Here is a 10807-nt window from a genome sequence, read left to right on the forward strand (position 1 = left end):
AGCTCACTCAACCGAAAAGAATAAAAAATTAAAATGATACTCTTTATATACTCGTATATAAAATATACAGAGAGAGAGAAAGACATACAAACACACACACACACATATACATAAGAAAGGGAGATGATATTGGTGATGAAGAAAAGCATAAGAACTCTAAGCTACTTTACTCCATAAAAATTACACACACTTCTGATGAAATGCCGATAGCATCTCTAAAGAGCAACAATCATCAATACTCACAAAAAATCAACCATTTCTCACTAAATAATGATACATTTGAATCAAAATCATATGAGCATTTGAAGAAATTCGTAGACTGAAATGGAAAAAGTGAGAGATGTGAAAATACTTTTTCTGATTTCCGACCGGTGATCGCACAATCCACTGAGAACAACTGCAAAACGGAAAGAGAAGAGCTTCTACAGTTGTGGATGTGGTGCAGCCACGTCACCAAAGGTCAAGTCAAACAGTTAACACTTTGACAAAGTCCACCTCAGCAATAATCGATCACTGGGTATCTAACTTTGGGCCAACATTCTGTCGATGGACCTTGGGCCTTGAGTAATTTGTCAATCGACGGGCCTTGAACCTCGATCTGACCTCTACAAAGCTTGTCGATCGACAGGCCTTGAACCTCGATCCGACCTCAACAAAATTTGTCAATCGACGGGCCTTGAATCTCGATCTGACCTCTACGAAACTTGTCGATCGACGGGCCTTGAACCTCGATCCGACCTCTGCAAAATTTGTCAATCGACGAGCCTTGAACATCGATCTGACCTCTACAAAACTTGTCGATTGACGGGCCTTGAACCTTGATCCGACCTCTGCAAAATTTGTCAATCGATGGGCCTTGAACCTCGATCTGACCTCTACGAAACTTGTTGATCGACGGGCTTTGAACCTCGATCCGACCTCTGCAAAATTTGTCAATCGATGGGCCTTGAACCTTGATCTGACCTCTACGAAACTTGTCGATTAACGGGCCTTGAACCTCGATCTGACCTCTGCAAAATTTGTCAATCGACGGGCCTTGAACCTCGATCTGACCCTTACGAAGCTTGATGATCGATGGGCCTTGAACCTCAATTCGACCTCTGCAAAATTTTTCGATTGATGGGCCTTGAACGTCTATCCGACCTTTGCAGAATCTGTCGATTGACAGACCTTGAGCCTCAATCTGACCTCTTCAAAACTTGCCGAGCGACGGGTCTTGAACCCCGATCTAACCTTGATCAACGAGGAGTTGTGGTAGGATTCTTCGAGTAACTTTGGGATGCAAAAGGGATTTTGGAATGGAGGATAGAAAATTAGTAATGTCCTGCCATTAAGGCAAGACCTAGTTTGAGGATAAGAGCAAAAGACAGTTGGAATAGTACAATTGCCTTTATAGCCTGCCATTTTTTGGATTATTCAGCAGGAAAGGTACATTTGGCAGCCGATCCAAAAATGTAAGGATTAGGGTAATATGACCCAAAAAAGGGGATGGTTCTGACCCGTTCTGAGTATAGAGGCCCAACAAGGTACCACCTGGATGACCTAGGGCTATAAAAAGGAAGGCAATGACAAAAGAGACAGGTAGAACGATGGCAACCTCTTCCCTACCATTGCTTAAAATTCTCTGACTTGATTGGTTTTCTCTCCATTCTTCCACCTCTCTGCATTCCTCATATTGTCTTAGTGATATATTCCCAGGCTCTTACAGCTACTTTCGGGACCCACGAGAAACAAGTATCTACATTTGGCGACTCTACTGGGGATTATCCTAGCAAAACGATGAATTCAGATAAGGTTCCCCCTCTGGTGTAAGCAGAAGTATCTGTAGTTGAAGCCATCGGTGCTAAGGTTATCAGTACTAAAATCGCTAGTCATTGAGCCATAAGTGCCAAAGCCAGTAGCGCTAGAGACACTAGCGCTAGGGCTGCCATCACCATATCTTATTCCTTAAAATCCAGACATAAATCCAGTGCCAATGTTGTTCTGGAAGCTATGCAGAACATGAATCACCAGCTGATGACCCGAATGGAAAAGTTTGAAGAAGCCCTCCATGTTATTGATAAGAGGGTTTCAGCAATGCCAACGACGATTCCTACAGAGATCCCATCAGTAACCCAGTTGGTGTTTGCTAACAGTATCCCAGCTGGTGTGACCTTGCCCTTATTGCATAAACAACAGGTTGCGAGGTCACCTAAAGGTCAAGATTGTAGTGCAGACTTATCACAACCCACTCCAGAGCCCTACAACCCTGCATTACAGGTAACCCCCATGGCTCCTCGTGCTTTTTTGTCTCAAGGCAAAGAGCCTATGTTTTGCTCCCCTCCCACTTATGCTCAGGTAAACCTTAAGGCACATCGTTCTCTCCCCTCCTACTCCTACTCCGCCCCAAAAGAAGTGTTCACACACTCTGAGGTGCGTGACCTCTTTAAGAAGGGCACACCAACTTCTCGCGCTTTGGATTTTAGCAGTGAGCGTCCTTACCCTCTGGCTATCACACAAACCCCATATCCACGAGGGTATTTGGTTCCCAAGTTCCCACAGTTTAACGGCAGAACTGGTGATCCCAAGGAGCATGTCATACGTTTTGTGGAGGCTTTGGGTCATTTTGGTGACAATCATGTGGTTTGCCTACGTGAATTTTCCAAGTCTTTGACTAATCGAGCATATCGTTAGTATTTCAATCTTGAGCCAGACTTTATCAACACCTGGGAACAGCTTAAAGATCGTTTCCTTACCAAATTCTTCCAGGCTGAAGAACGTGTTACCACCTTATCTTTCACAAGGGAGACTCAGGACGACAATGAGGATGTCCTTGCCTTTATCGACTGATTCAGTGATCGTGCAGGAGAGTGCTTCAAAAGCAGCAATGAAATGGACTTGGTTGATATATGCATCCAAGGCATGCTGCAGATTTACAAGCTCCATCTTGTCAACCTAAGAATTATTAGCTTTGGTGAACTTAAGATCGCAGCTTGAAACCTTAAAGATCTTAAGCCACTTGTTGCTAAGTATGAACCTACAAAATATGATACTCCCAAGTTCAAGGCTCCAAAGTCTTTAAACCGCAGGCCTGCTCCTACAGCAACCATTGAATAGCGTCCACAAAAGCGGTTCGACAAGTCCCAATTCAAGCCGCAAGGTGAAGACCCACCACCTTTCACCATTCGTATTGAGGAGGTCAAGAATATTCTTGTTTAATGGGTCAAAGATGGTGTCGTTGTCTTACCCACTCCACGTCGCGAGCCCACCCCAGTAGATAAAGCTAATGCTGATTTCTGCATTTACCACCAGAGTGTCACTCTCCCCACTACTAATTGCTAGGGTTTGCGCCGTCTCTTCCAACGACGAATGGTAAATGGCGATCTCAAAGTCACTCCCCCTAAGGATGTTCGCCGTTTCCCATACCCTGATCATCGCGTGGCTGTTATCACCTGTTATGATTAGCTCACAGAGACGCATTCAGGCCATAATGTTAAACTTTCAGAACGGGATGTGTGTCCTTTGGTTGCCTCTGCTAAACCTTACTCTTTTGCACCAAAGACAACCTTATCTTTCTTTGATGCTAACAAACAGAGTCAAGGTGCTCAAAATTGACCACTGTACGTGTTGGCTTCCATCAAGGGGGTGGAGTTCAAACGCGCCTTCCTTAATAATGGTTCCTCCATCAATGTCATGCCCCTCTCCACTTTTCGCAAAGCAGGCATCCCCGAGGATCGCCTGATCAAAGATCTAATCGAAGTTGCTGGGTTTGGCAATGATCTTCGTCGCATTATAGGCTACGTTAATGTCGATCTAGCCGTTAACAAATTTCAAGCCTCCATAAAGTTCCTTGTTATTGATGGCGATACATCTTATCATATCCTGTTGGGGCGCGTATGGATGCACCGCGTTGGCATTGTTCCATCTACCTACCATCAATGTTTCAAAGGCATTTGGAACAACAAGGTTGTCACTGTCCCGTGTTCGGATCGTCCCTTTGTAACCTTCGAGGCTCATTATACCGACGTTTTGTTCTTCAATGATCTTGATGACTGCGTGCAAGATTGTGATGCGACCATTATCAGCACCCCTTTACCTACTTGGGCAGACGCCCAGAAAGGCATTTTTTATCTGTTATCTCTAGTTCAGACCAGCGATGCTCCACGTGAATGCACGCGTGTTCGCCTCCCCAATGGCCGTGTCATCTACCGTTTATGACGGTGTCAGGGGTCAGTCGAGGTTCACTCTACTGACCCAGCCCCGGATTCTTGAAAAGACGCCATTGCCAGATTTTGTTGAAGTTAATCTTACCCACTCCAATGAGCAGCCTCGCATTACGTTTCTCTCGGGTACACTCAACTCTCAAGATCATTCTCATCTTGTCTCCCTTTTGCAGGAATTTTGCGATATATTTGTACGGACATACAGCGAGATGCCAGGGCTCCACCCGTCGCTGGTCTCTCACCATCTTAATGTTTTGCCCAATGTTCGCCCGGTTAAGCAAGGGTCACGAACTTTTCGGCCAGAACTCGAGCTGTAAATCAAAGATGAGGTCCAAAAGTTGTTAGCCGTTGGTTTTATCAAGCCCATCATTCACCCCACGTGGCTAGCTAACATTGTCCCTGTGTAGAAAAAGAATGACCAAATCTGAGTGTGTGTTGATTTCCGGGATCTTAATAAGGCCTGCCCAAAAGATGATTTCCTTTTGCCCATTATTGACACTCTAATCGATGGCACTGCAGGCCATGAAATGTTTTCCTTCATGGATGGTTTTAGTGGTTACAACTAAATCCGGATGGCTGAGGGCGATGCTGCGAAGACTGCCTTTCGAACTCCTCTTAGTAACTTCCACTATACTGTCATGCCTTTCGGTTTGAAAAATACAGGTGCCACCTACCAACGAGCTATGACTGCTATCTTCCACGACTTACTTCATCACAATCTCAAAGACTATGTGGATGATTTAGTCGTGAAGTCCAAACAGGCAGCCAACCATCTCCATGATTTACGCTAACTTGAACCTAAGATATCTTAAAAAACAGAGCTTAACTGTTGACCACACTGTCCGAATCCATTTTCAACATAATCTCAACACGAACACTGTCTGAACAAGTGTGGGAAGACGAATTATACCTGTGTCAATCTTCAGAATCGACCTCAGAAGCTTGAGACACCAAGTCACTTTTCAATACAGCCCTTGCATCAGCATATTTGACTACAGCCTCATATCAGCAAACAGAGCACGCCTCATAGTTGATTCAATGAGTTTTTCTTGCATGGATCATCATTAAATAGCAGAGAAAAACTTGCTTGACATAGTATACTGAGGGTTTTCACAACAGCTCAATGTGCAATTTAATTTCAGAGGCTTAAACCCTAAAAAGCCTTATAGCAGCATATTTATAGTGACTCTGAATAACACAAAGCCTCACACACCACGAATAAACACCTGTCAATTTTCACCAATAATTGGGATAGCACAATTCAGATCTTTTTAGAGCAATGGACCAATGCAGGAGTGCCACCTCAGCTAAAATTGTCACTGATTTACCAGCCATAACAGGTTACAGGTTTGAGTGCTTAATTCCATTTCTGTCCAAACTTAGCCTCCAAGAAAAGCGTATACTAGCTTTTTAGGACCACTGAGACGTGTCACATTCTTCTCTAGGACCACATGGCATGTGTCATAATTTTGAGCATGGCTTCATTGTCTGAGGTTGAATCGTCACTGTCCGAGGCTGAGCACCTGAGCAGCTGACCATCACTTTCCGAGGCTAAGACATGGTATGTCCGAGGCTGAAGTGCTGAACTTTCACTTTTCCGAGGCTGAGGCATTGCAATGTCCGAGGCTGAAGTGCTGAAGGGCCGAGCTGAAGGGCTGAACGTTCACTGTCCAAAGCTGAAGTGCTGAAGGGCCGAGCTGAAGGGTTGAACGTTCACTGTCTAAAGCTGAAGTGCTGAAGGGCCGAGGCTCAAAAGCTAAGCTTGAGGCTGAAGCAATACTGATCTGAAGCAATACTTTTTGACATTAAAAGACAAACATTCCTTAAGGCAATTTAGGACCAACAAAAATATATATGTGATGGCTAGAGTTTGGCTCTAGTACGGAGACAAGAGTTTCCTAAGTCATATAAAGTGTGTAATAGGTAGTACCTTGTGAGTCATAATTGCCTAAAAAACCTATACACGCGCGCACTAGGTAGTTCCTTGTGCGTCGTAATTGCCTAGAATAACTTGCTCGGTCTATGACCACGTATCCTAGTCTTTCCACTCATTGATTTCGCATTAAATTGCAAGTGGTTAATCATGGATTACTTGTAGCTTATGAATTGATACTTGCCTTGCATATTTAAATCTCATTTAGTATACTTGAACTTGTATACTTGCTTCGTTTGTGTAAACCTCATTTTGTATATTGAACTTGTATACTCGTTCTGTGTATTTAAAATTACATTTAGTATACTTGTGAATGTATACTTGTGAATATGTATATATATATATATATATATATATATATATATATATATATATTACATTCTGTTTCAATATTGATTTGTGTACTTGGGGACGTATACTTGCTTATATTGAATATTTAGCTTCATATTGTTTAGTGTACCTAGCATGTATACTTGTATATTGATGATGTAGCTTAGAGATAACCTAGTATACTTGTACCGTGTATATTTATCTTGTGCGTGTTTCATTTAGCTTAGTATATTTGTGCTTTTATACTTGATTTACGAGGTTCTCCATATTAATTGTATACTTGTGTTTGCGTATCTTGTTTTATTATGGTTTAGTATACTTGTAAGTGTATGCTTATATGTCATGCTTTGTGTTTAAACATTGTTTTGTATACTTGAGCATGTGTACTTGTATATTGTATTTCATTTCAATTACTAGTGTAGCTTGAGATGATCACCTAGTTCACCTTAGAACATAGACATTAGGAGGAATGATCCCTTGTGATAATCAATGTTAAATTTGCATGGCATTTGAAACTTTAAGGTATACGCATTCCCTTCTCCCTACGAGTTACTGATTTACTCACCCTAAGTTGTTGGGTTATTTTTCAGGTACGGATACCTTGGTCTGGGATGCACAACATTCTTAGGTCCCCTTTTATATTTTGATATGATTTGATGTATTTTAACAAGCATGCACGTGTTAGCATGCATCGTTTTTCCTTTTCAAGTTGTAATACATAGTTAGATTAAAAATGTCATTTTTACTTTGAGACTTGTAATGTGTGCCTAAGCACATTTTTTGACATTCATTTTATGTATATGATATGTGGGCAAGGGCCAAACCTTATTTGAAATCACATAAAAGTAATAAATGTAGAATTTTGCCTTTAATGAGAATAATATGAAAATCAATGGTTTTCGCATGTCATTTTTGCACCGGAGTGTGCATTGAGTATGTAATTTGTTATTTGACATTCATTTAACATGTATGAGGTGTAGCCAAGGACCAAATACCATTTTGTTTTCATTTTTGCATTTTCGTTCCAAATATTGCTTTTTAGGGCAATATTAGGAAAACCCGAGGTTTTAACGGTTCATTTTCAATTTGGGTGGTGCAAAGTGTGCACGAGCACACTAACTAGCACTCATTTATTGTGCATGACATGTGGCCAAGGGCCAAATGGTCTTTTGATGGCATTTAGGTCCGGTTGTAACATCGTTTACCTTTAAAAGGCGTTTGTCACGCATTGGGGTTTGGATAGGTCATATTTTGCATCGGCAGTATTTTTAAGTCGTGGATCATTGTAGCACGTCCTAATAGGTAAGTTACATCTGCATGCATGATCATTTTTGGGAAAACCTCTTCCTTAGTGATTTGAGTACCCTTTGGACTCATTTTGCATTTTTCTTTCCAAATCTGGTTTAAAGGGTATTTTGGGTATTTCTATTGAAAAATAAATTCCGGACTTGACATGGTTGACTAAAAAACATGATTTTAGGAGGGGTCACTTTACAAATTTTTTTTCCAAAAAAGTCCCTTAAAGGCCTCAAAACTGAATTTCAAGTTGGTTGATCTGGTGTAGCCTTAAAGGGACGAGCGCTCATAGGAAAGGGACGAGTGCTCGTAGGAAAGGAATGAGCGCTCCAACTTTGGGCAGTGAGCTCAGGCCTATCTATGAGTGCTTCATGAATGTTGGATGAGCACTCATCCAATATGATAGCTTGGACAAGTGCTCGTAGCTTTTGGACGAGCGCTCTAAGCTTTCTTTTTCAGGTTGACTCAGCTTTAACCCTCCGACTTCAAATAGTCACATCTCTTTCGTTTTAACTCCGAATTGGTCTGTTCTTGACTCTAAATTAACTGAGTCAAAATAAGATTTACAATGATACCTTTTACAATTTTAGATTCCACTTATATCTGGAGATATTCAAGTTTTAGTGAGGGAATGTCAGGATTTGGTTCGAAACGGGATAGAGTTCATTGGGGTTTCTCTTCCTTTGACTTCGGGACTTGATATCTTTTCCGTCCAGACTCTGAATTAATTGATTCTTGAGTCTATCTTTGTTATTTTTTTGTTGTATTTCCAATGTTGTGCACAGTGGCACCTATTTCAGTTTAAAATGACCATTTTGCCCTTGGTCTATTCCTTAGAGGGTTTTGAAACCTTAACTTTGGTCTTGCTTCCGCTAAGTTACGGGACTCCTCGGAAGGCCATTCTTGTGTCTTAGGGATGACCTATATCTCTAAAGATTTGTTTATGTTTTGATTCTGCATGTTAGATCCATTTCAGGTCATCACAAGAAGCACTGGGTTTGTAAAATTCAGGGTCTTCACATATCATATTGCATCTTGATCTCTAACGCACAGATATTTAAGATTGCGTCTCTTATATATAATTAGATTGGCAATTGTTCATTGATATAACGATCAAAACTAATAATTTATGTGACTCCAGAAACAAAAATAAAGAAAGGAATTTAAAGAAAAATTTCAAAGTATTGAAAAATTGAAAAATATTGCAGTTTTTATTCTAGATTTTGTACCAATCAAAATTTTCTATTTGAGTACCATGAAAGATACTATGAAAATGAAAAAGAAAATGATACGGTTATGGAAAACTGAAAAGATAAGGAAAGGAGATGAAAAACTGAGTAGAGAAAGAAATAAAAATTGATGTATTTTATGGAAACAAACATGAGTAGTAATGATGTTTATTTATGTTGAAATTTTATAATAACACGTCATATTTTTACCTTAGTCGGTTTTAAGTTGGGGTATTAAATTCGTCAAAAACATCATTTCCCAAAAAATATATAATAATGCAAGCATTTAAGGAGCCTTTGGGATTTACCTTTAGAATTAGGGGGAAAAAATGTTAAAAGTCAACAGAGATAGTAAAAATTTATGGTCGGTAACAAGCATGTTGTGTTGTGCTTGGTGTGACGAATGAAATGGTGTTGGTCCTTCCAGTTCTTTATGTTTGCCTTTTTAATGTCAAAATTGTGTATTTTAAATAGGGGTGGAAAATTACAACACGATCGCCAACATAACTCGAACACGACACAAGATAAGCGGTATTACCTAAGAATTGACACTTGAGGGGGGTGAATAGGGTCAATGGCCAATTTTCGTAATTTATAGAAATATAATTTCTAATTAACAATCTATCTAATTATGCAATAATCAAGATATGAAATTAAGATATGAAAGTAAACAATTTATAGCATAATTGTAAAAGAGATAAGGGAAGAGAAATTGCAAACAATGACTTGGCAATTTTAGCGAGGTTCGAAAACTCCTACTCCTCAGCTCAAGATCCCTCTTGAGACTTCATAATCCACTATGGCTTCTTTTTACGATGGAAAGCAAATTTTTACATGAAGTGGTGTGGCATCCTCGAGTACCGACACCAGATCCTCCAGCAACAACAGTAAATAACCACTCTACTTCTAAAGTAGATAACCAATCTACTTCTAAATCCACAATAAAGGTAAAAGACCTTTACTATGGAATAGAGGATATAATTGTAATTCATGATAAACCATCAAAGAATTATAACAAAGAGGAGTATAACAACATCATAGATTTCTTAAACTGTCTAAGAAAGATGTATGTTATCCCCAACCTATCTATTGATGAAAGTAACCACATCATCAATCAGATACGAGAGACTTCTCTACAAAATAAAGATTTCCTTACACACTTTGGATATCAATTAAATATATCTAACAATGATAGTGAATAAGACGAACAAATCAATGTTCTTATTGATCAATCTGACTCCGAAGAATTTAACGATTCCAAAGATTCAGACTTTGTTGATGAAGAAATTCAAGCTGAACCACATCTAGAATCTTCCTCTCAAAATAGAAAGAAAAGAGTATCTGACACTGTTTTAGATGAATCATTTTACAGTGATTTTCCTTAAATAGAAGAGATTCTCTCTGCGGAAGAAACCTCTAACAAAGAGGAACCTTCTAAAAAGACTGACGGTCAATAATCCTCAGTTAATGATCCAAGTCCATCTTTTACTTTAAAAGATTATCTTAATAAGTATCCAATTGCTCAAAATGGTACAATCTAGATCTTACACATAAACCGTATAAAGATTATTTAAAGACTATTGATGAATGGGCACAATCCTTTACTATTCTACCACTACTAACTAATAAAGAGTAGCTAGAGTAAGTAGGGACCGTCCCAACGGATTCGGAGCATGTTGTGGAATCAATTTATTGGATTAGTAGGTCGAATGATAAAAAGATGGTTTGTTGGTTGAATTATAATGCACTTTAAACTAAAGAAATGTAATGTAAAATAACTAAAACAAATGAGGTGTAGAGAATATGAGAGAGGAGTC

This window comes from Cornus florida, unplaced genomic scaffold (genome assembly GCF_030987335.1).
Source record: "Cornus florida cultivar Cherokee Brave unplaced genomic scaffold, ASM3098733v1 CherokeeBrave_3.0.0_Hap2_Chr08, whole genome shotgun sequence".
In the NCBI taxonomy this organism is placed as follows: domain Eukaryota; kingdom Viridiplantae; phylum Streptophyta; class Magnoliopsida; order Cornales; family Cornaceae; genus Cornus; species Cornus florida.